This window comes from Lissotriton helveticus, chromosome 8 (genome assembly GCF_964261635.1).
Source record: "Lissotriton helveticus chromosome 8, aLisHel1.1, whole genome shotgun sequence".
NCBI classification, from domain to species: domain Eukaryota; kingdom Metazoa; phylum Chordata; class Amphibia; order Caudata; family Salamandridae; genus Lissotriton; species Lissotriton helveticus.
Window position 1 is genome coordinate 713,883,759 of NC_136069.1, and position 26,422 is coordinate 713,910,180.

A 26,422-nucleotide genomic window follows, 5' to 3' on the forward strand; every position below is an offset into this window, starting at 1 on the left:
CTGTGGAGTGCGGCTGCCTGGCTATGCTTCCTATAGGCTGGCTGCACCCTAGCACTACGTGTCCTGTGGGCGCACTTCATAGGCCCCAAATCCAACTCTTCATTTCACAGTGCAGTCGATCCCCGGCACTCACTGGGCGCGCTCGTCAGCTGTTGTTGCTACTTCAATCTATGGTGCTTCCTCACCAGCAAGGTTGGAGTTGTTAGTGGCACTATCCTTTATAGGATGGTTATGGCGACCTCAGGTGTGTCGCATCATTTCTATGCATCCTTCTTCAGCGCTTAGGGTTGCAGTACTAGCAGCGAGATCTTCTGCTCGGCCAGGGCAGGGTTTTTTGTCTACACCTCTCAGAGTCAGAAGTGACTGCCCTTATGATCTGGACACTGTGGAGGTTGGGTCCATCTCGACTTGTCACATACCTAATGTAGTGGGCCCCAGGCCCACATGATGGGGCAACTGATAACACGGACACTGTTTGTATGGTAACTTGCCTGGCCCACGTGTGCCCTGCCCCTTTTATTGGGAGGATCATCTGACTGGAGACACCTGTAATGAATCGGTGTGGGGTGGGTATTAGTACAATCCCTAGGGAGGGACTGCCCCATGACGTGTCCAGCAGAACACTAAAGGTGCCAAGCCAGGCCCTTTTATTTAAACTCTGAAAGAAAGGACTTTAGGTTTGATTTTTTTCCAGGATGTAAGGTTTTGTGGGCTTGTGGGGGTCTTTATACCTCTCATGTTCATCAGTGCTGAAGTGTCCCAAATATCATTCTTCTCAGTAATAAAACGCTTTAGGTAATTAAGGGCTGGATAAGGGTGAGATTCCTAGCACCAAAATGTGCCTCATAATGTAGTTGAGGAGCTTGAGCTAGAGGCATACAATTGTGTTACGTCAAGCAGATTACATAATTGCAATGGTGAAACAGGTACTGATTTGAATCTGCCTTGATCAACGCAGAAACGCACTAAGTCAGAGTTCATCATAATAGTATAGAGTATTTAATATTAGGTCTACAAAGTAATACATGAAAGTTTTTCAAGTTGACGATAGACAGCATATTTTTGTTCAAATAATGAACATTGCTCTAAGAAAGTAAAAGAGAGATTGATAAGAGTTTACATGAAAATGAGATATTGTGTTTTTCTGCTTTTTGAGGACTACCAGACATTGAAAAAAAGACTGCAAGACCTCACTCTACTGTTTTCTTTTCCTCGGTTGATGCATGATATAGTAACCTTCTAGAAAACGTGTTAGGAAAAGGATGAATTTTTCATCTAGACAACTTTCACCTACAATCAGCATGTCTACGCCAAGGAAGAACATTATCTTCGCTTTTTGAATGGAATTAGTCTGTGCAGAGTTAGCAACTATTAGAACTATTAGAATATAAGGAATCAGTTCTTTGGTTCGAACTTTTGGAGGAAAGTTAGAGGAGAGGACATGCTCACCTTAAAGCAGTGACAAGCAGCTGTGGCTTTCTGTTTCATACACTTACTGGAGTAAGAATACAGTGGTAATATGGGCAGTAATTACTTACCAGTGATCTTCATTACTCTGATTCCTAATTCCTCGTGCCATTACTTGTAATTATACACTACCTGAGGCGAGGCATTACCACTGGCACCCCTACCAAACACACTCTAAAACAAGAAAATAACAGCCCCCCCTTTACTATTAAAAGGAGACAAGGGAAAGCCTATTCTGACATACCAAGCTTCCACAATCACTTACTAAAAGAGAAAAAGAGAGAGGGATAGAGGGATAGAAGGCGGGAGAGAGGGAACGTAAGTAATGGGACGAGGAATTAGGAATCGGAGTAATAAGGATTACCAGTAAGTAATCCAAATGTTACCTCCTCATCCAGTCCTTGTCTCCTTACTTACTATATGCAAGAATTCCCAAGCATGTACAGAAAGCAAGACAAATAATGACTCAAATATTTAATTAATATTTTCAAACAAGTAACATGAACAAACAGCTTCATGCAGGGTTGTACCAAAGCACAATTCCGATCCATGAGTTAGATTCAACCGACAATGATCTATGAAGGTTGATGTAGAATCCTAAGTGGCAACTGCAAAAATATCTGAAATAGAAATATCACCTCATTCACTCCAAGAGGCAGCAAGTCCACAGGTTGAGCTTGATGGAACAGAACCAGGAGGAACAAAACATGCACTGGAGTAGGAAACGAATATCACTTCACTTATCCAAAGAGACAGAGTGGCAAGACAGGATTTCTTACCCTTGTTTCGAAGACAAAAATGAATGAAAAGGGATTCAGTCTTCCTAGAATCAGCAGACCTATTCAAGCAAATATTGACCGCTCTTACCACATCCAAAAGAGCATCAGAAGCAGAGGGAGAAGGAAGAGCCACAAGCACAACCTCCTAAGATTTATGAAAAACTGAATTTAGTGTTGGAATTAAGTGAGGACCGAATCTTAACACAATACAATCCTCAAATACCCTAAGGTATAGAGGATTACAACAAAAGGCTGATGCAATTTCCCCAATTTTCTGGCAGTAACAATGGTAACCAAAACAACTACCTTCAGAGACAAAACATCAGATAGACGCTCAAAAGGAAGACCCTGCAAAGTTTTCAAAACTAAAAGTAGGTCCAAGGAAGAAACTTATTTTTGACTTTAGGTCTTAACAATTCAAAACCCTTAAACATTTTGGACACCCATTCTTCCACCTGAGAAAGAGCACCCCGGGGAGAACAGAAAACCTTAATTGCAGCCCATTCTACCGAGAGTGTAGAAGATACTTTTGTCCCCCCTCCCTAAAAAAGAACTTGTCACGAATCACTGCAGTTACTACTTTGTTTGTATTATGTCACTTTATCAATGATTGCTACATGGCAAAAGGTTGTAAATCGCTCCGATATCCTTGAGTCTGGCCAACGCTATATAAAACTCTGAAAATAAAAAATAAATAAGACCAACCTTTGCCAAAACCCTCCTGTAAGAATTGTAAAATGGTATCAGGAGAACAAATAAAAGGAGAACAATCCTTCTCTTTATACCATCAAGAGAGCAAGAGACCCAGTGATGACTACAAGATCTCCTAGTAGACAATCTTCAAGATGCCTGAATGGACTTAGAGACCACATAAGACATTTCTAAACTCCTAAGTCCCTCCCTTTCAGCCCACTAGCTACTAACTTCTACCTCCGGCGGGATAATAGTGGTAACTGAGAAGAAGCTAAGAGGGGGCTCGGGACAGAGCAGGAAACACACCTGATCTACAATCATGACCATCTGCAGGGAAGACCAGCATCTCTAGGGCCAAAAGGGACACACTCGAAACACCTCCGCTCCGTCTCTCCGAATCCTTACCAGAAGATGAGGAATTCGAGGAATTGGAGGAAATGCAAACGACAGGTGGTCTGGCTAGTGACACTTTAATGCATCCGCTCATGATGCTCTAGGATCACTGAACCCGAGAAAATTCATGGGAAGCAGAGCATTGGAATGATCTGCAAAAAGATCTACAGAGGAGATGCTGGAACTCTGGCAAATCCTGTGGAACAACTCCACTGTAAGTTTCAGATGTTGTGTTGAAGGGCACACTCTGCTTAGAGTGTCTGCTGCTTTGTTGTCCTTTTTTTTGGGGGGGAGGGAGTTTTATATAGCCCAAACTTGACCCGAAGGTATCAGGTATGAGAGCACTTTACATACGCACTAGTTGCGCTACATGAGGACACATTAATTTTTGTTAGGTACGGGGAGATTAAGTGATTTGCCCAGCATTACGATGTTGAGCGTCGTTGCCGAGACTCAAACCCAGTTCCCCAAATTTGAGGTTGACCGCCCTAGCCATTAGGCCACATCCTCTCCACAAACAACATCCTTCCCTCACACATAAATTGCTCTTAGAGAGAGTAAATTCATCTCTGCCCAAATTATGATCTGTTAGGTCAGAGCATTAAATGAAGTGGAAACTGATCCAAACAGTCTATTCAGGTATGACATTACTATTGCATTGTCTGTCATCATCAGCACAGTAGAGTGAACAATCCTGGATGGAAATGCTTAAAGAGCAATCCAAATAGCTTTAGTTCCTTCTAGTTGGAAGAATGTCTTCTTTCGGGAGATGTCCAAATTTCCTGAGTTGTGCAATGGCCCAGAGCTACCCCCATACTCTGTGACAGGCATCTCTAGTCACTAATAAAGTGTGAAGAGAGGAAAGAGAAACTTCTCTTTCCAAATAGGCGGCAACTAGCCATCACTGAAGCTGAGCTCTCAGAGACTGAGTTACGGGAAGAAACATCTTAAAATTGTTGGATGCCGACTTCAAGTCCTGAAAAATGTAAATCATAGAAGGTCTTAAATTACTTCTCATCCAGTGAACCACTGTTGGACTTGGCCTTTCCCCCCCAAAATTTTTCGCTTTTGACCCCCTCATCTAGATTGTCTCCCCCATGGGATTAAACCTGTATAGGCCATGAGTGGTGTGAGACCCCTTTTGAAAAATGTAATTACCTGACATAATGTGAGCACTTGTAAAATCCCCCATTTTAAAACTGCACCCCCATTTTAAAACTGCACCTGACTGAAATGTATTGCTTTTAAAATGGATGCCATGGCCATGGGTTTTGCCACTGGACTGACATAGGTCAGCGGTCTAGATAATATTACCCAGCTACCCCTAGCTTTTGGAGGGAAAGCCTGGCACCCAGGGTGCTCACCCCCTCCCCTAGAACCAGTTTAGGCTAGATGTGCCAACATTCTAGAAGGTCCTGGCACTGCCTGGGAGGAGGGTATAAATAGGGTGAAGTGTCACCAGAGAGTCAGTCAGCGCAGGGACAAAGAAGAGAGGGGACCTGCTGTGAGGTGCTACCGCCACATGGGCCTGTGAGCTGGGCCCTGCACCCCTATAAACCCCCCGCTGCTGTCCCCATGGGCCCCTGACAAGGGAGGGCCCCTACCCAGATCCCTGACACTGTGGGAACCGGGAGTTACGCCAGCGCTGAGGGAAAGAGGTGCCCACCTGAGGAGGAATGCTGTGGGCTTGAACCCCCCAGGAGGTGAGGAGTGTACCCCTGGGGCTGGCTGTGGAACTGTTCACCCCCCTCCGTGAGGTGCGCCTGTCAGACGCTGTTTGGGGAGGTTAGTGCCCCCAGGAAGCTGTGGCCCCCTTTGGAAGTACTGCTGCTGCATTGCCTTAAGCGTTGGACTGGGAGGAGCTGCGTGTCCTTAGAAGCCCTGGACTGCCAACCCAGCGCTGTGGGAAGAAAAACGCGTTGTTCTGAGGGCCTGCTGTGTCCCCCTAGGAAGCGCTATAATCTGGAAGCGCTAATCTGCCCCAGAACTGCCGTGTGGGCGCAAGGAGCAGTGCGCTGTGAATAGCGCTGTGGTTTGAGGAGTAGTGCGCGGTGGAAAACGCTGTTTCCTGAGGAGACTGTGGCAAGGAGCAGTGTGCTGTGAATAGCGCTGTTTGAGGAGGCGCGCTTCTGTCGCTATATAAATAATTAATTAGAAGGGAGCCTACCCCTTGTCCTTGCCACGCGCTGCGTGGCAGCGCCGGAATCCGCCGCCGCCGTGAGGAGACCCCCCCCTTGCTGGGGTGTGCAACGTTGCGGCGGCCCCCGATGTGAGGAGAGGGCCGCCGGAGTAGAGAAAGGGCCGCGCTGGGCCCGAGAAGCCAGCCTCGACCTGCCCATGTGACGGGGGCGTCCGGCCGCGTCATTGGCCCGCCCCCGCCAACGCCGCGCAGGGATTGGTCGCCTGTCCGGGCGGCCGGGAAGGCAGGAAGGAGTCGAGTCGGAGCCCCGGGTCCCCGTGAGGTAGGAGGGGGACCCGGGTGAAGCTTTGTTGCGGGGCCCCCGTGCCAAGGAGGGAGCCCCGAGAGAAGCACCCGGAGCGGGAGGCCACCCCGCCGGTCTGTGCCCCCACGCGAGGGGCCGGTGAGGTAGGCGGGGCCGGGGCACACTGTCGGTGCCAGCCCCGCCTCCTGATCTGAGGCGGCCGGAGGAGCAGAGAGACTGCGGGGCTCCCGTGAGGAAGGAGGGAGCCCCGTCTGGGTCTAGCATCTCGCGGAGGCTGCATGTGAGTCCGGGGCCCCCTGTGAGGAAGGAGGGGCCCGGTTGTTGTGAGAGAGGAGGGGGCAGAAAGGCACTCTATCGATGCCTGTCCCTCCACAGAGGAGAGCCCCCAGCACCGTGCCGGTCCGAGGAGACCGAAGGGGAGAAGGACAGTAGCCACGAGGGAGCCCCGTGGGGGTCAGCAAAGCCCGGGCCTCGAGGCACATTGTCGGTGCCTGCCCTACCGCGAAGGAGGCCCTGGACAGCCCGGTGAGTGTGGGCAACTGTATACTGTGTGGGGGGTAGAGAGGGCAACGGGACATAGGGTCGGTGTCCGCCTTCTACCCTGCCTCTATTGACTAAGTGGGGCCCAAGTGCCTAGAAACCAAATAAAGGCTGTTGGTGACTGCTGCCTCAGAGCCCCAGGATACCAGGGAGGCGTACTGAACTGCTTATAGAAGCCCCTGCTCACCCTAAGGATCACAGGAGGGAGGTAGAAGGTTGTAGTGGTCCCCAGGGAAAGGGTTGTCATGCACAGCCAAGTGAGAGGCCCATTGGAATGCATCTTCTTGCTTGTTGCCTAATTTTCCCTGAAGTGTTTTAGGCCTGACCTCCCACTTCTATAAGTATGCCATGAGGAGGGTTGCCCTAGGTTGATGGTAGAGGGAGCCTACCCGTTTCTGTACAGGTGTTCCTTATCTATGAGGAGGGCCCCTACCTGATGTTAATGCTAGGCGATGTATGTTCCGCCTGATGTTTGATACACCTAGCCCGGTGACATGCCTGATGAAATGCCATAGTTACCTGTAGCCAGATGGTCCCTGAGGTTAGGCCTGGCTCTTAGGTTACTGTTGATACGTTGATGGTGAGGCCACTTTCCTATCTAATGGTTAATTGCATGCTTTTGTGCCACCGTGCAGGTGATTGTGCCTTTTATTACAGGTGCTCCTATTTATGAGGTACTATGATGCCCTGATGTTTTCTTTTACAGGGGTGGGGATTGGCGTTATAATGCATGAGGTGTATTTATGCATAATGTTGTATCTTACATTTTCAGCCAACCCCCTAAGGATGAGAGCCTGAGTTGGCCCCGCCAGATTGGCCCCAGGTCTAATGTTTTATTAACCATCCTTTTTCCTTACAGCTATGGACTATGGACTCAACCCTTTTTATCCCATGTAAATAATCCCCCTCTGAAGTACTCGGCTCTGGTGCCAGTTGGCGCCATGTTATGATGACACTGTTGATGCATTTTTGCCTTGCAGGTTGGAGATACTAAACTGCTTAATTTTCCAACTCAAACTGGTGTCCTGCCTCTTTTGTGGTGTGCCTGGTGTGTTGACTGAGGGTACTGCGTGAGTGCTTCACATGTCCTCGAAGTTTGGCCTGCCCGCTTGATGCCATGCTACCCCCTTTGAGACTTGGGCAACCCCCATTTCCAACATTTGGTGGCAGAGCAGTGGGATAGGACTTGTGTTTGCGCAGTACCACAGCGGCCACAGGTTACACCACAAGTAGAGCCTTGTGGTGGGGATTATTGTTTGGAAGATTGTTTGCCAAATTGCTTCCTCCTGAAAGTGTTGACAATTGTGTCCCCTTGTTCCACTGTGGGTGTGTCCCGGGTGTATCTCGCCACGATGGGGTTGATTTACCAGGAAGTGGAACTGATGGAATACACCGAACAGGAGGTGATAGACTTCCTCCTGGAGAGAGGGATACCCCCAGTAGGGAACATTAGGAGGAATTTGTTTCTCTATGAGGCCCTCAAGAGGGGAGAGCCCTTGGAGATTAGTGGGGACTTGTCTGACTACCCCCCCCGAAGTTTTGAAGGGTCAGTGGGTTAGAGACCAGAGAGAGGGCTCCCCATCCAGAACCCTGGGAGGTAATTGCTCCGATGAGGAGGAGGAAGAGTCTAGCAGGGCAGAGACGCCAGTAGCTGTGGAGGACACCGAAGATAGGGAGTCTCGCACTGGGTCCAGTCCCGGGGGCACTGCCCCATCCCTTTCCCTGTCCCCAGAAGAGTGGGTAGATAGGAGAGAAGAGAGGGAGCATAAGCTGGCGCTGGCAAAGCTCAGGCATGCCGAGGGCTTAGCGCAGCTGAGGGTAGAAGAGCAGCGACTAGAGACTGAAAAAGTCCTATCGCTGGAGAGGATGGCGGAGGCGGAGAGGGCCTTCGCCAGAGAGAGATCAGCTCAGGTGGGTAGGTTGTCCCCTGAGAGTGGTTTTAGGAGTCTGGATTCACCGAAGAGGGTGGGATCCAGTGGTGGCAGCGAGTGTAGGTCCAGTGCAAGGAGTCCCACTCCCGAAGCCCGAGAGACTGTGCCTGATTCCCCAGAAGAGGAGGACGGGTTAGTGTTTAGGGGCAGGGGAAAGCTGTTCCATCAGTCCTGGGGAGAGTTTGAGGAGGAGTGTTGGACTGTACTGGAGGATTGGGTGGTGAGGAGAGCAGTGGAGGATTGGGAAGGGCTGTGCCATGCCGTTATCCGGGAGCACATGCTGAGGAGTTGTTTCCCAAGACTGCGTCACCATCTGTTGCGGTGCGGGTTCTCAGACCCCAGGGAACTTGCACGGGAGGCAGACCTCTGGGTAAGTGCCAGAGTGTCTGGGAAGGCTGAGGGGAGTGATCCTAAAGGGAGTGAGACGGGGAGGTGTCCCGATATGCCCCAGCTGTGGTCACCGGGCCTGGAGTGTTCTTTAAGAGAACCCCAGGTTGGGAGTCTACGCTGTCCCAATGTGTCATCCAGAGGAAGGGATCCCCTCATGTCAGGAGGACCCGGAGCCTCAATAATTGGAGCTCCAGTGGTTCGGGGGTCTGACCAGTCACAGGGTTTAGATCCTGGACTGGGGTTCCAGGTTAAGGGGTTGCCTGACCTGGAGGGTGGGGTACCTGTAATTCAGGTCCCTACCAATTTGACTCCCAGGGGTACTACTCCCAGTGGGAGGGTGCGGAACTCTGGGAGGGGGTGCAGAGGGAGGAAGGTCTCTTCTCTGTCACCAGCTCAGCCACAGGGCGCAGATCCTGGGTTGGGTGGCCAGGGACAGGGTTTGCCTGCTCTGGTGGGAGGGACCTCTGTAACCTGAGTCCCCCCGGAAGTGACTCCCAGGGGTACTTCTCCGGGTAGGAGGGTGCGGAACTCTGGGAGGGGGTGCAGGGAGAGGGAGGACTCGCCCCTGTCACCGGTTCAGCCTGTGGGTTTCGGCTCCAGGTTGGGGAGAGAGTTGTGTGAGGGTGTCCCCCAGCGTAGGAGATGGAGGAACCCTAGGAGGAGAAGTAGGGGGAGGAGAGCCTCGCCCCTAAGGGCTGGTCAGTCTGAGGGTGTAGACCCCAGATGGGTGGACCAGTGGCAATTTGGAGAGAGAAGAGTGGTCCAAGAGAATTACAAGCCTGAGGCTAGAGCCTCCCACTCTAGGAAGGAGAAACATCCCACTAGGGAACACCAGTGGGGTGGTTTTGTTGGTGAAGGGAGGGTTGCGAAAGAGAACCATCGGGTTCCAGAGTGGAGGAGAGACTGCAGGTGCTCCTGTAGTTGCAGGCCTGCGTCCACCTTTTTCCGCCCCAAGCAGGGAAGCCCATCAAGGCATTGATATGTCTACCCTGGCTTTTGGCTGGGGGGGAGTCGTGTTGGACTTGGCCTTTTCCCCCCAAAATTTTTCGCTTTTGACCCCCTCATCTAGATTGTCTCCCCCATGGGATTAAACCTGTATAGGCCATGAGTGGTGTGAGACCCCTTTTGAAAAATGTAATTACCTGACATAATGTGAGCACTTGTAAAATCCCCCATTTTAAAACTGCACCCCCATTTTAAAACTGCACCTGACTGAAATGTATTGCTTTTAAAATGGATGCCATGGCCATGGGTTTTGCCACTGGACTGACATAGGTCAGCGGTCTAGATAATATTACCCAGCTACCCCTAGCTTTTGGAGGGAAAGCCTGGCACCCAGGGTGCTCACCCCCTCCCCTAGAACCAGTTTAGGCTAGATGTGCCAACATTCTAGAAGGTCCTGTCACTGCCTGGGAGGAGGGTATAAATAGGGTGAAGTGTCACCAGAGAGTCAGTCAGCGCAGGGACAAAGAAGAGAGGGGACCTGCTGTGAGGTGCTACCGCCACATGGGCCTGTGAGCTGGGCCCTGCACCCCTATAAACCCCCCGCTGCTGTCCCCATGGGCCCCTGACAAGGGAGGGCCCCTACCCAGATCCCTGACACTGTGGGAACCGGGAGTTACGCCAGCGCTGAGGGAAAGAGGTGCCCACCTGAGGAGGAATGCTGTGGGCTTGAACCCCCCAGGAGGTGAGGAGTGTACCCCTGGGGCTGGCTGTGGAACTGTTCACCCCCCTCCGTGAGGTGCACCTGTCAGACGCTGTTTGGGGAGGTTAGTGCCCCCAGGAAGCTGTGGCCCCCTTTGGAAGTACTGCTGCTGCATTGCCTTAAGCGTTGGACTGGGAGGAGCTGCGTGTCCTTAGAAGCCCTGGACTGCCTACCCAGCGCTGTGGGAAGAAAAACGCGTTGTTCTGAGGGCCTGCTGTGTCCCCCTAGGAAGCGCTATAATCTGGAAGCGCTAATCTGCCCCAGAACTGCCGTGTGGGCGCAAGGAGCAGTGCGCTGTGAATAGCGCTGTGGTTTGAGGAGTAGTGTGCGGTGGAAAACGCTGTTTCCTGAGGAGACTGTGGCAAGGAGCAGTGTGCTGTGAATAGCGCTGTTTGAGGAGGCGCGCTTCTGTCGCTATATAAATAATTAATTAGAAGGGAGCCTACCCCTTGTCCTTGCCACGCGCTGCGTGGCAGCGCCGGAATCCGCCGCCGCCGTGAGGAGACCCCCCCCTTGCTGGGGTGTGCAACGTTGCGGCGGCCCCCGATGTGAGGAGAGGGCCGCCGGAGTAGAGAAAGGGCCGCGCTGGGCCCGAGAAGCCAGCCTCGACCTGCCCATGTGACGGGGGCGTCCGGCCGTGTCATTGGCCCACCCCCGCCAACGCCGCGCAGGGATTGGTCGCCTGTCCGGGCGGCCGGGAAGGCAGGAAGGAGTCGAGTCGGAGCCCCGGGTCCCCGTGAGGTAGGAGGGGGACCCGGGTGAAGCTTTGTTGCGGGGCCCCCGTGCCAAGGAGGGAGCCCCGAGAGAAGCACCCGGAGCGGGAGGCCACCCCGCCGGTCTGTGCCCCCACGCGAGGGGCCGGTGAGGTAGGCGGGGCCGGGGCACACTGTCGGTGCCAGCCCCGCCTCCTGATCTGAGGCGGCAGGAGGAGCAGAGAGACTGCGGGGCTCCCGTGAGGAAGGAGGGAGCCCCGTCTGGGTCTAGCATCTCGCGGAGGCTGCATGTGAGTCCCGGGCCCCCTGTGAGGAAGGAGGGGCCCGGTTGTTGTGAGAGAGGAGGGGGCAGAAAGGCACTCTATCGATGCCTGTCCCTCCACAGAGGAGAGCCCCCAGCACCGTGCCGGTCCGAGGAGACCGAAGGGGAGAAGGACAGTAGCCACGAGGGAGCCCCGTGGGGGTCAGCAAAGCCCGGGCCTCGAGGCACATTGTCGGTGCCTACCCTACCGCGAAGGAGGCCCTGGACAGCCCGGTGAGTGTGGGCAACTGTATACGGTGTGGGGGGTAGAGAGGGCAACGGGACATAGGGTCGGTGTCCGCCTTCTACCCTGCCTCTATTGACTAAGTGGGGCCCAAGTGCCTAGAAACCAAATAAAGGCTGTTGGTGACTGCTGCCTCAGAGCCCCAGGATACCAGGGAGGCGTACTGAACTGCTTATAGAAGCCCCTGCTCACCCTAAGGATCACAGGAGGGAGGTAGAAGGTTGTAGTGGTCCCCAGGGAAAGGGTTGTCATGCACAGCCAAGTGAGAGGCCCATTGGAATGCATCTTCTTGCTTGTTGCCTAATTTTCCCTGAAGTGTTTTAGGCCTGACCTCCCACTTCTATAAGTATGCCATGAGGAGGGTTGCCCTAGGTTGATGGTAGAGGGAGCCTACCCGTTTCTGTACAGGTGTTCCTTATCTATGAGGAGGGCCCCTACCTGATGTTAATGCTAGGCGATGTATGTTCCGCCTGATGTTTGATACACCTAGCCCGGTGACATGCCTGATGAAATGCCATAGTTACCTGTAGCCAGATGGTCCCTGAGGTTAGGCCTGGCTCTTAGGTTACTGTTGATACGTTGATGGTGAGGCCACTTTCCTATCTAATGGTTAATTGCATGCTTTTGTGCCACCGTGCAGGTGATTGTGCCTTTTATTACAGGTGCTCCTATTTATGAGGTACTATGATGCCCTGATGTTTTCTTTTACAGGGGTGGGGATTGGCGTTATAATGCATGAGGTGTATTTATGCATAATGTTGTATCTTACATTTTCAGCCAACCCCCTAAGGATGAGAGCCTGAGTTGGCCCCGCCAGATTGGCCCCAGGTCTAATGTTTTATTAACCATCCTTTTTCCTTACAGCTATGGACTATGGACTCAACCCTTTTTATCCCATGTAAATAATCCCCCTCTGAAGTACTCGGCTCTGGTGCCAGTTGGCGCCATGTTATGATGACACTGTTGATGCATTTTTGCCTTGCAGGTTGGAGATACTAAACTGCTTAATTTTCCAACTCAAACTGGTGTCCTGCCTCTTTTGTGGTGTGCCTGGTGTGTTGACTGAGGGTACTGCGTGAGTGCTTCACATGTCCTCGAAGTTTGGCCTGCCCGCTTGATGCCATGCTACCCCCTTTGAGACTTGGGCAACCCCCATTTCCAACAACCACAAATAGAGAAGCAGCCTAATACAAAATGATCAAGTGCCCCCAAAAGAAAAAAAACTAGGACATAATGCATAGGAACCCTAACAAAGCAGAAATACTTACCATATCTCCCTATACTCTCAGGAAATTTCGTACAGATGCTTGATCTAGTTTTAGAAGAGTTGACAACTTGTGAATCAACATCAGGCAAACAAGACTCTGGTCTTTTAGAAACCATGCCCCAAAATAGGTTTGGGTCTGTGAAGGTTCTAGGCTTGATTTCTTGTGATTGATATGACACCCAAGCCCCTTCAGGATCTGTTGTGTCCTCAAAAAGTCCAATGCCAACTTCTTATCTGAACTGGAGAGGAGAAAAAGATCGTCCAGATATTGATGGATCTGAATGATCATCTTTGTGGAATACTTTTTTGTATTCCCTTAAAAGAAGGAGATGTGTTATACTGCTGCTCAGCTTGGGTGTCTGTGTGAGAGAATGTTGGTGAATGGAATGTTCATGTGTGTGAGAGTCAGTTGGTGACGGGCTGAGCCGCAGTGAGGCTGCTCCTGGTGGGGCTCTCTTTAAGATGTAACATCCATCTTCAATAAACCTACTTGAAACTACTTGGACTGAATCAACTTCATTACAACAAAGACTGAAATCACTGGTGCTAAAAGTTACAAAAGAAACTTTACCTGATCTTCTATAGCTGCAAGAAAATGAGCATGATCTACCCCCTCCTGACTTAGAGAAGACAGAACCTGAAAATCTTTAACCACTGAGAGGTGTATACAGAATATACTCCCGTTATCAATCCCAACTTCTGTCCAGACTAGGCTCTCTTCAATGAAGCTTTACGCTTTTTATCAAATGGAGCAGACAAATGCTTTGCAGACTGGTATGTCAAGTTGGCTATTACATGATCCATAGGGAGGTTCTGAGGAAGATTCAGATCTCCCTGGGAAAGGGAATATAGTCTAGTCATGAACCTAGGAACTGAAGATTTTTCTGGATTCTTCCATTCCCTTTTTAAAAACCCCTGGACTACCAAATTCATAGGAAATCTGGGAGGAACAGGCTTATTAAATCGACGAAAACAGTGGCTACTTGTATAAGGCTGCTCCTCATCCAAATGCAAATTCAAATGTGAGGAAATATAAGAAACCAGTACCTTCAAATACTCCTTCTGCACATACTTGCCTTTTGGCGCGCCAGTCTTAAACTCAAACTCATCAGAGTCATAGCTGGGAGAAGAATATGAGGAAGAGACTGAAGAAGAGGAGGAAACAGAAAAGTGGGAAATGCCACTCCTAGAAAGAGACATTCCTGCTGTTGGTTGAAAGCATCCAAAATGGATCTGATCATCATCTGGAGTTGACTGTCAGAAACCTTCAAAGTTGCACCTGCAGAACCCTTTCTGACTCTGCCCTTGGCAGCAGTAGAAGAACTTCTCTCCTTAGAGAGAGAGAGGCTGAGGAGTTGATTATTTATTTATGTATTTGAAGTTTTATATAGTGCGAACATGACCCGTTAGGGTATCAGAGCGCTTTGCAAGGAAGATACATTACGTCCATGAAGGCATGGGCAAAGTACAGGGATGAGGGATAGGGAAAAGTCACTAGTGGGACAAAGCCGTGGATATATACAAGAGTCAATACAGTTCCAAAATCAGCGATGACTTGAGTACAGTAGGGCACAAGGAAGAGATATATACAATAAATGGTACAGATCCAACTACAGGCTATCAAGGAAGAGATATATACAATAAATGACACAGATCTAAGTACAGAATGGTGTGAGCAGAATACAAGGATGGGGTTAGGGAAATGACAAACGTAGGACAAAGCTGTGGATATATACAAGTGTCAATACAGTTCCAGAGTCAGCGGGCGATTTGATTACAATAGGACTTAAATAATATGTACAAAGATCAGGGTGCATTGGAAGGAGTGAAAGTTGTTCCAAGTAGCAGGTCAAGCGAGAAAAACCATCAGAAAAAAGGCAGTATATGCACCAAGAGAACATTATTGGAGGAATTTGCTCATTAAGAAGGCTTTAGCTTCTTTTTTGAAGAGTGCCGGGGAAGGTATTCTTCTGATGGAGGAAGGAAGCGAGTTCCAGATTCTTGGTGCAGCTCCGGAGAATGCTCAATTGTGTGTTTTTACCTTGCGGAAGTGGGATGGCAGGAGCACATGATCTCTGGCGGATCAGGAGTTTCTGGATCTCCCAGATAGCATGATTTTCTGGGCGAGATATGCCGGGGAGTTCGTGTGCAAGGCTTTGTGAGTGATGCAGGCCAGCTTGTGTTGAATTCTGCCTTAAAGGGGAAGCCAGTTCAAGGCCTTCAGGTGTGGTGAGCTATGGTCAACTTTTTTTGAACAGGATAAGAGTCTGGCTGCTGCTTTGAGGCAAGCTTTTTTTTTGTCCTCATACGTGCCTTAAAGGAAGCTCTTGATGGGATACCTCCAATCAATCCATGCCATCCGATTTCATTCCGACCCTTGGGTAAAGCAAATGGAAAGAGAAAAGGAGCTCTCCTTACAAGATAGCACTGTTTCCTTTTCCCACTCCTGTTCACCTCTTGTGGACGACCATATATTACTGAGGAGAAGAGAACCGATGGTGCCCCAGCATAATCATAGGACCAACTCTACTTCTCCCTCCAGACCACCAGAGTCGCCCATATCTTGTTTATACTTGTGTTATAACAAGCCACATCAGATGCACTAGCATAGATAATCTGCTTTAGACATTTAGCGAAGGTAGGAGGGGTTTTGAATTTCCAAGCCCTACAAATTTCCCTCCTTGCAAGAATCATTACTTAAAACACAAATTTACAGGCAGAAGCATTCATACGATAATTGGTTGGGTGACCAAAAAAAATTGTACTAGGGCTAACTTCAATCTGCTGATGCAACACATCTTCCAAAAAGCCACGTACCTCGGTCCAATACTGCTTGATTCTCAGACAATCCGCAAACATATGAATGTCATCTGCTGCGGGGTACATACACCTCGGACAATTGTACTCCTTCCCAGTCGCTCTAGTTTCCTTGGAGACCAATAGACTCTACAGGTCGCATACAGATGGTTCCTCGTAAGTGCAGCTGGTTTAACTACTGCCTGCAACATGGAAAGAGTCCCTCCAAAATGTACATATTTCCTGTTTGTTACCTCCGAAATCATTGCCCCAGAGTATTTTAACTTCCGATTCCACATCTTCATCGACTTCCAAAAGGGCCCAGTACCAAAAGGAGCCTTCCCTTTTCCAGATACCTGTTCTAGAGACTGAATCAAATTTCAAATTTGAATCATCCTTGCCCCAGGACTGTGTTGCCCACCAAGGGGATAACTGATAAAACTTAAATCTTGTCAGTGTCCCACGCGTTAAACTGGACAGTGACTCCCAACTGATCAACTGCGAGTCCTTTTGGAGATCTTGCCAAAATCTAATACCGACCAATTTCAGTGGTTGACAAAGTTGGTCTTGCAAACATTCGGGAGTACTGGGAGAGTCCCAGATAGGAGCCTGTATTGCATAGTACGGAATTTTCAGACCCCTCCTAATGTTCATCCAATTCTTTAAAGCAGCTCCCAGAGTCTAACTTTTTTGTAAAACTTAGGATCTCCGAACTTGTAAAGGAAATACTCCTGCCCCTGCTGCACATCCTGTAACATTGCCCCAAATAATAAACCTAATGAAGAGGAATCAGTTTCGTTGGCCAAGATTATGAAACTTTTAAAATGGAATGCGTAACAATACATAAGAAGGTCTGGTAAAGCTAAGCCTCCCATGTTAAGACCTCTCCTAGGTTTTTTCCATGCAATTCTAGGACTTTTAGTCGCCCATATGAAGGAACCAATTTTTCCCTGTAATTTAGCAATATGCTTTACGCTAAAAGATAATGGAATCGAGTTATACAGGAAAGTTATTTTAGGCAGGATTATCATTTTAAAGAGGTTAACCCTCCCATAGATATTTAAAGGAAGATTTACCCAGCATGTTAAAAGGCTGCTAACCTCTTTGGAGACCCTCTTCCAATTCATTTTTGGGATATCTTCTAAATTCTGGGCAAGGTGGACCCCAAAGTATCTCATTTGGGTCTTTACCCCCTGTGTTCCATTTACTTGATTCCACTCCATTATTTCGGTCTAATCCTTGTTGATTGTATATCCTGCAACTTCACCAAATTTTTCTGCCTTCTCGAACAACCTTGGTATAGCTTCCACTGGATTAGATGTGTATATAAGCAGATAGTCCTTATACAGGGCAAATTTTAACTCTAATTCTGCGATTTTAAAGGTATTAATATCTGGATCAACCCTAAGCCAGCAAACTAGGGGTTCAATATATAAATTAAATAATAATGGTGACAGAGGACTCCTATGCCCAGTGCCTCTTGAATTACTAAACCAGTCCGTTAGTACTCCATTAACTAAAATTTTTGCTTTAGGATTGAGGTAAAGTGATTTCACAGTCTGCACAAAATTACACGGAACACCAAAACTTTGTAAAGCCTCCCAGAGATATGACCAATTCACCTGGCCAAAAGCCTTTGCGGCATCTATTGCAACTATAGTGAGAGGAGCCTTCTTATCCACTGCAACATCGATTGCCCCTATAGCTTGAAAAGTGAGCTCATTTAGCTGTCTCCCGAGTATGAATCGCCTCTGATCTGGGTGCACTATGGTCTTAATGATTTTAGCCACCCTTGCTGCCAATATCCCTGCAAAGACCTTATGATCCGAGTTTAACAGTGATATTGGTCTGTAGGACTCAATTTTCCGAGGGTCTTTAGTCGGTTTTAAAATTAAGGTCACAGTTACTTCCGCCCATGAACCACCTTATCCAGCATCCCCAAATATACCTTTATTGGAAACCCATCAGGGCCAGCTGCTTTACCCCTAGCCATTTTTTTAAATTGCACTCTGTCTTCTTCCTCTGTTATGCTAGCATGCAAAAACAGCCTATGTTCTTGAGTCAGCTGGGGGAGAATTATTGAGTTTAGCCATTCTTAGCTCTCTCTGGTCCTGATTTAATATCTTCCTCATATAGATTATACATAAAGGATCTAGCCTCCTCCCGAATCTTATCATCATCATATAATGGAGCTCCTGACCCTCCTTGGATTAAACTCTTTATCAAGTTTCTCACCCTATCAGCCCTGGTCTTCCAAGCCAGGAGAGATCCACATTCCTCACCACAAGAAAAATGTGGGAGCTTACTGGCATCCCATCTATCCTTTATGATCTTATCTAGATTAGCTTGAAACTCTGCCTGGAGACGCTCGTGCTCCTTTTCCAGCTGCGACACTAAATGTTTTGAGACCAAAGAGGCCCTCTGCAATTCTGTCTCTTTTTCCTTTATCTTGTCAAGCCGGTTAGCTTCAGCTTTTTTCATAGATTTCCTCTTGCTAATTGGTATAGAGATTAATAGCCCTCTTAAGTAGGCCTTAAAGGCCTCCCGAACTATCTGGTCCTTTGCTGTACCTATATTAAACCTAAAATATTCATCAGTTTTTATTTCTAACTCTGACCTCACTCCCTCATTCAATAGCATGGTCCTCTCAAGTGTCAACTCCACAGCTGAATGATCTGAAATAATCGCTAGGACATACCTTATAGACTCAACTTCGGGGAACATAGTCTGATCCACCAAAAAATAATAAATTCTAGAATGGTGTTTTATATTTCCATTCTTTGCTCTCCAAATATCTAGCAAATTGAATTCTTTATTAATGCCTTTAAGCACAGACAGCATTCTTGGTGGAGTAATATATTTTGCTTTGGAGGTGTGACCTAACTCCTTATTTAACACCAAATTAAAATCACCCCCAATTATAATGGGTGCAGCAGTATTTAACAAACTGGCCTCTAGTTTTAAAAGAGCTTCTGAATTATCTTCATTCGGCCTATAATAGGCTGCACACACTAAAGGTGTTCCCCATACTGTCAGGGTAGCCACCAGTCATCTCCCAGACTGATCTGTGTCAACATTTTCTACCTTTATTCCAGCATTACCTCTAATATTAACACCCCTTGTGCTTCCTTTTTGTTCAGAGCAGAGCATCTCCTGTACCCATCTGAGCTTACCAAAACCCTGCTTACAATCCATGGTCTCTAGGTGAGTTTCTTCTAAAAAGCAGATATGGGCCTCACTAATATTTAAAAAATTCACTAACCTGGGACATCTTCCTCCTATTTCTCAATCCGTTCACATTCCAAGATATTAACTTAATTTTATTTGGCCTGTTCATTTACCTGGCTCCCAGAACTCCTCCTGCATAGATCTACTGTTTTTTTGGCTCGAGTGAGGCCTCATTTTTTAATTTTTTCCCACTTGCTCCCTACACCCTGTGCTCCCCCCCTCCCTCCATGAGGAACCCTTCTACCATTCCCTTGGCGATGAAAAACCGCCTGTTCGGGACCCCCCCAAAGCTGCAGAGGCACCTTTCCAATAAAAAAAATAAAAAAAATTGATACAACAAAAAAAGAGAAAGCAGAAGACTGCTCACCCCCTTTTTTTCTTTTTAGGATACTCATGAGATCCCTTAAACGTAGTTCTCGTTTTCAACAGAAATAAGTGTTTAAGTGCACATCAGAATGCCTATTTAGATCAAATTACCCCTTCATTTGAGCCACAAAAACATCAACTTCTTCAGGGGAACTAAAGTTATGCATCTTATTCCTCCACATCACTTTTAGTAAAGCAGGGAATTTCATTTGGACATGTGCCTCCAGACTCCTTAACTCAGGCATTCTAGATCCAAGCTCCCATTGCCTTTTCGCTGTTCTTTTACCCAGATCCGAACAAATTTGATAATCCGCAGAATCAAATTGAAGCGCCTTCTCTGTTAGGGCCCTTCCCAGAACCAGTTCCTTAATTGCATAGGTATGAAAATTAATCAAAATTTTTTTGGGAGCTTTTCTGTCAGGATGTAACTTAAAGGGGTCCCTATGAACATTCTGGATTTCTTTCTCCAAATCAATACCCAGTCTATCTTTCAAGACTCCCGCCCTAAGGAGCTTACAGACAAATGCCTTAATATCTCCGCCCTTTGAGCCCTTCGGTATTTTAAGGATTCTCAGGTTATCTCTTCTTGCTTGCATCTCAAGCCTTTCCATGTCCTCTGCAGGGTTCTATTTTGAGCCTTTAATGTCTCTATTTCCTTTGTATTTCCTTGCACAGCTTCTGAGAGGGCCTTAACCTCTGATTCCAGGATCCCAGTTTGTGTGCCAATGTCATCCGTTTTTGCCTCCAGTGACATTTCTCATGAATACCTCTCTGGTTTGCCTCCGAAATCTCAAATTTTGAGAGTAGATCACCCCTTAAAGACTGAAGTATTCACTCTAGCTGTGTCTAACCTGAGTGTGCCCCATCTATCTCTCGTACCTCCTTTAAAGTATCTCCATTTACTCCATCTAAAACACTGTTGCTAACTTCAACAGGCATAGATATTAATAGCACTGGTGGAGTAGTAGGGGGCTGATCTATCACTGGTGGGATATCTCCAGCACTAGATGGTTCAACCATGATTGCGGGGCCAGCCCTTTTCCCAGCATCGGTATCAAACATTAGCAGCGAAAAATGATTTTCAACAGGGATCAAAGGAAGACTCTGCTGGAAAGCGGGTGTCTGTCCCTTGGAAATGACAGCCTGCTCCATAATTTTAAAATAAGATTTGAGTGAAGGGGTGGTTTTGAGAGAAGGACGTAATGCCTTGGCCTCCCTTCATTTTTTAGTGTCTCCGAGTTTGGTAGTTTTTTTTTTCAGAGTAGTTGGAACCACTCCTCCCGCAATCCTCACAACATCCGCTTGTTTATCCTTATTTCTGGCCTCAATGTGAGAACGCAGTTGGTATCTGTTTTTTTCGGGGAGTGCCACCGCCCCCCCAATCTCCAGGCTTGGCTGCAGACCCTCGCAAAGATTGTTCTTCAGGGGAAGCAAACTTACAGTTATCGCCTGTTCACCCGCCATGCTATCCTCAGGGAGACCACAAGAGAGGGCAAAGCGGGAAGCAAAAGGGACTTAATCCATGGGCCGGTCTTCACCCCCGCCAGACTCCCATCTTGCCAGATCATCGTAGGAGCCGAAGGAATTCTGCACCGTAAAGCCTCTCAGAAGTGAAACCACCCGCCGTTTGACCACGCTGTCTCTACCTTCCGTGACTCAGAAGTTAATCCTGGCAGCCGAGGCTTGAATCATCAGCCACAGCTTGGTTTGCCGACCTCTGAATCCAACATACACTCCTGGCTCTGGCTCTGCCCCCAACCCCATCCACGCTTCTCTCTGCCAAACAGGAAAGAGAGATAGACCGGCTCCTGAGACCAGAATTTGCCGGTAAGGAGAACAAACAAACAAGAAAAAACAATCAAAATCGGGGTGATATCTTCTTTTTAGGCAAGCCGCCTCCTTTTAACCATAAACATATCTTTAGAACACTTCTTTACTGCATACTTCGAATTTTTGCCTCCCTGCCTCGGGAGCTCCCGCGAACGTCGTCAGCCCGCCGCCATGTTCCTCCCCACTCTGCACTGTTAGGAACAGTATTGAGAAAAAGCAAAAATTGTGAGGAGGCAAGCTTTTAGTTGGCAGTCGAAGTCTTTGGCAGGTCTGATAGTGTGGAGCAGCCATATTCGATTCTGGAGATAACCAAAGCCTGCACAGCGGTTCTTAGGTCGGCAGTTCCAATGAATGGTTTTAGTTTTCTCAAGAAGCTCAGATTGAATCTGGCCGATTTGGCCATTGCGTGGATGTGTTCAATCATATTCAGGTTGCGGTCCAAAATGATCCCAAGAAATATGGCAGAATCCACAATGGTAGGGGTGCAGTTGAGTGCTGTGATGAAGTAGTTGAGTGCTGTGATGAAGTTAGTCCATTCCAGGATGTCAGCAGATTTTTTTCGGTGGGAGGGGGGGGGAATGAGAAGAAACTCCGTGTTTTGGGCATTCAGTTTGAGCTGGTTGTTGGCAAGCCAATGGACAGTCAGTTTCAGGGGGCTTCATTTAGATGGGTGATCTCCTCAAGAGAGGAGATTTTAATGTAGATCTGGGTATCGTCGGCATACATGTGGAAGGAGATGTTGGCCGAGTGGACAATTTCAGCTAAAGGTTTGAGAAAGAGATTGAAGAGTGTAGGGGACTGAGTGGAGCCTTGCTGGAAACCGATGGAGATCGGGGAGGGAGCAGATAGGTTGTTGTTGACGAGGAATCTCTATGTGCAGTTATGGAGGAAGGAACCAAACCATTTGATAAAGGTACCTCCTAAGCCCATCCTGTGTTCAAGGCGTTCAAAGAGTTTCTTGCGGTTGACCCTGTCGAATGAATCTTCTCACTATGCTTCCCCTTTGTGAAATCAACAACACAGGAAATCACCAGGAAAAGAGCTCTATACATAAGCGCCAAGGACCCCTCGTGAAAACCCTCAAAGGATTCTGGGAACAAAAAATTAGTTACCAACCACCTAAAAGTAAGTCCGGTAAAACAAAAAGAAATCCAATTAAGAATATTTCTCTTCCAAGAACGGACACATAAGAGAGGGATGGCAAGAGGCAAAACTAACAACAACCCTCTTCCTTGTTTCTTCTTTCCTTCCTTTCTTTTTTTGCTAACAATAGAACATAGATAAAGCACAATACAACTGACTTGCCAAAATACATCTCACACAAAGCCAAGAAGCTACCACCATAGGTAAAAAACAAATCCAAATCCAAAAATATTACAATGCATACCATGCATCACCAGCATGAGTCTCTGAATTCAGCCCTCTACACATGCAGGAAACACAGGCTGTTCGGAAATGTAGCCATGAAATGGCAACCTTAAATAACACAGGCTGAGCTACTGTGCTCATCGTCAAATAATGACAGCCTCATGCTTAATGAGGCTGAAAAAACATCAAAGGGGGAAGTGAAAAAGATAAGAAACGTGAGACCACGAACCAGTCGCGCCTCCCCAAACAGAAGATAGCTTCAGGCAAACCCAGAAAGAGCAATTACGTGCTTGCTCTGCCTAATAAGCTAATTCTAGGTGACACGCACTCCTGAAAACACAGAAATAAATAAAACGGCCGAGCACGCTTTGAACCAGTGAAAGGGACAGCCCGAACCCGTCGCGCCTCTCCCAAAGAATATTATAAAGCCTCAGGGCATTTGAAGAGGCTCCAAAAAAGCACCTGTAAACTGAATAATGAGGTAGTAATAATTACAGGCACGCTTTAATACCGAGAAAGGGAGAGTGTGAACCCTTCGCTCTTCTCCCAAACAAAAATCCAGCCCCAGGTCATGAAGAAAGAGTGAAGAGCGCCCGTGAGAAGAACTGCCTAATGAGGCGGAAGTAATTGCAGGAGCGTGGTGGTCTCCAGAGAAAAGCTAAAAGGGACCCAGCATGCTTAAATAAGTGTTAATGAACACCGCGAACCGTGGCACTGTAAAGATGAAGATGAAAAAAATCAGCCCCAGCCTGACAAGCCAAAGAGAACAGAGGCCTCGCTCTGTGTTCAGGGGTGTGTGGAAAGGCGCACAAAAATAGAACAGGATGAGCTTTGCACTTGTCTCCCTTTAATAGTAAGGGGGGGTGGGGGTCTGCTGTTTTTCGCCTTAGAGTGTTCTTGGTAAGTGTGGTGGTGGTGAGGTCAAGCATCAGTGCACTCAGTAAGGAATGTCGGGGCATATTACCAACCAATAGAGATAATTTTTGTCTCTAACTTGTTTAGAGACAAAAATTATCGCCGCAAATCGGCGATTTTTATCGCAGATAAACCTTGCTATTAGCAAGGTTTATCGCAAATGCGATAAAAAACGGCCGCAATGCATGAATATCGCTGAAAAGTCAGTGATATTCATGCATTATCGAGCAAATGCTCTTAGCCATGTTATCCACCTCCCATTGGATAACATGGCTAAGAACTGCTCCTGGGCAAGTGTTAGCTTTTGGAGATATTCGCGCTTAGCGCGAATATCTCCAAAAGTTGGTAATAGGAGATAGCGATGTTAGCGACTGTTTTCAGTCACTAACATCTTGGCACGCCCACTTTGCATGTCATTAGTGATAAATATCACTGACATGCAAAGCGGGGCCCAAGATGGTCACTATCTCCTATTAGCTGTCGCTAACTGGTGTTAGCGACAGCTTGGTAATAGAGAGATAATTTTATCTCCGCTTTCTTGGCTTTTAAAGCAAAAAAAGCGGAGATAAAGCCACTTGATAATATGCCCCGTCAAGAGGTATGGATGAGGAGGTAATCATGATTGACTCCTGGGTTCTGACATGTAGTATAGCTGTCATGTAGGTCATCAGCTAGAGCTCTCATTGCCTTGTAACTTTTTTAAAGCTCCTGAACAATTTGAATCTCTGGGTAATTGGGTTTACATGTCTGAACAGCATTTACACATTTGATAGAATGGGAGGAACACTTCATATCCATGTATGTGGTCTTTAAAAATGCATACACCATGCAGGTAAGGCGATTAATGACCAGGAAGGAGGCACATTGGAGTGAGACAATAGTCCAAAATACCTTCAAATGGCCTTCAAGGGACAAGTATCGCTACTCTGTGTGGCATGCTGCAGATGGTTCTAATGAATTAAAGTGCACCCACACTGTAGAATGCACCGCTAGTTGAAATCAACTGAAAAGAGGTAAACTTTTAGCCATGTTAACTGAAGGTGAGAGGGAAGTGTGTGGATGCAGAGTATCGGTGATAGAGCTGGTCTTCTGAAATACTTTGGTTAGACTCAGATTGAAGGGCACCAATAAACAAGCAATAGGGTAAGGAACTGGGCGATCCCTTTAATGACTTGCACAGTCAGATAGATTAGAGTTTCGCAGAACAAATGGAGGTCAGAGGGATCTGACGAACATGACATGGGGTGTCGATGACACATTTCATTGCCATTCTCCACGGTGACACCAATGAAATTTCATGACATAACAGTTGACATGGACTACATCATGGGACAAGATATGATACAGCTCTTAACGCAGACAAAGGCACAGAAAAGAGATACATTGTCTAATATGTGTAAACCTAACAGCTTTCAAAATCAAGCAGACGATAATAGTCAATCATGTTTCTTACAGTGGAGAACATGGGAGTTATGATATGTTATGTCTACAGTGACATTCCTTGAGGTATGGGTGCAGTGCAGTAGGTTGAGGATGAGTCTTGCTGCTGTGTTTTGGATGGTTTGGAGTCTGTTCAGAAGTGATTTCTGCTTAGAGTTTATTGCTGTAGTACAGTCTGGTAGTTATCAGGGCCTGTGTGACCATTTTTCAAGTGTTCTCTGGTATCCGCTTGAGGATTTTTTGCAGCATCCTCAGAATGTTGGAACAAGCATTTACTTGGGCTGTTATGTTCAGCTTGTTGTCTAGGATGATTCCTAAGTTTCTGGCGTAGGTGGTGGGGGTAGGTGTGGAACTACGGTCTGCCAGACACGAGGTAGAATCCCAAGTGGAGGTTTTCCACCCAAAGATCACCCTTTTTAGTTTAGTCTGAGTTGAACTTGAGGCAGTTGGATCTCATGCAGGTGGCTACCATGGTCCTGAAGGTGGCAAAGTTGGTTTCTGTAGCAGTGGGCTTGTCAAACAGGGAAAGTATCAGTTGGGTGTCATGAATAAGAAATTATGGTGATGCCGTACGATCTCATAGATATAAGATCTGATGAGGTCAGCCAGTGGGACCATGTAAATGCTAAATAAGTTTGGGATGAGAGATGATCATTGGGCACTCCAAAGGTGAGGCTCTTGGCTTCCTTCATGTAGGGTTGCAAGCTGACTTTTTGTGTTCTTCCTGTGAGGAAGGAGCAGATCTAATTGAGGGATGGTCCGTTGATGCCTATTTCATGTAATTTTCTGATCAAGGTGGAGTGGGAGACCATCTTGAAGCCAGCTGAGAGGTTAAACAGGATGAGGGCCACTGTTTCTCCTCGGTCAAGGATCATACTGCTCTCTTCTGTTGCTGCGATGAGGGCAGTCTGAATTTTGTGATTGGGACGGAAACCTGACTGTGAACAGTCTAGTTGCTGGTGTGTATTGAGGTAGTGGACGAGTTTCTGGTAGCGTAAGTTAGTAGGGAGGTAATTTGCTCGCTGGGATAGGGTATGCCAAAGGTTTCTTAAGAAGTATGTTGTCTGCTACATGGTCCCATGCCTCCAGGAACATCACATTAGCGATGGAGCCGTTCAGGATGTTGGTGAGTACTTTTCTGAGTGGGAAAGCACCCATGTTGTAGATGTAGTGGGGGCAGAGGTCCATCAGTGCCCCAGAGTAGATGGTCCTCATGAAGTTAGCTGTTTCTTCTGTGGTGATTGTTTCCCAGGTAGTCAGGGTGTTTTCATAGTTATTTGTGGGAAGGCTGGAGAAGAGGTTGCAAGGGTTCCATTGAGGGTCGAACTTGTTGTAGAAGGTTTTGATTATGCTGCTGAAAAATTCCAAAAGGTTCTAACATGGGTCTTGCAAAGGGATGAATCTGTTTGTGGTGGAAGAGGTGGAATAGAAACCAACAGCATCCTAGACACCTCCTAATCCGGATTCTGCAGTAACCACAGCACTGAGTCTGCCCTCCTCACCACCACCGATAACATCCACACCCTCCTTGACAATGGCGGCCCTCATCCCCCGGACCTATCATCAGCTTTTAACACAGTCTCCCACCACACACTTGCCACCAAACTCCACA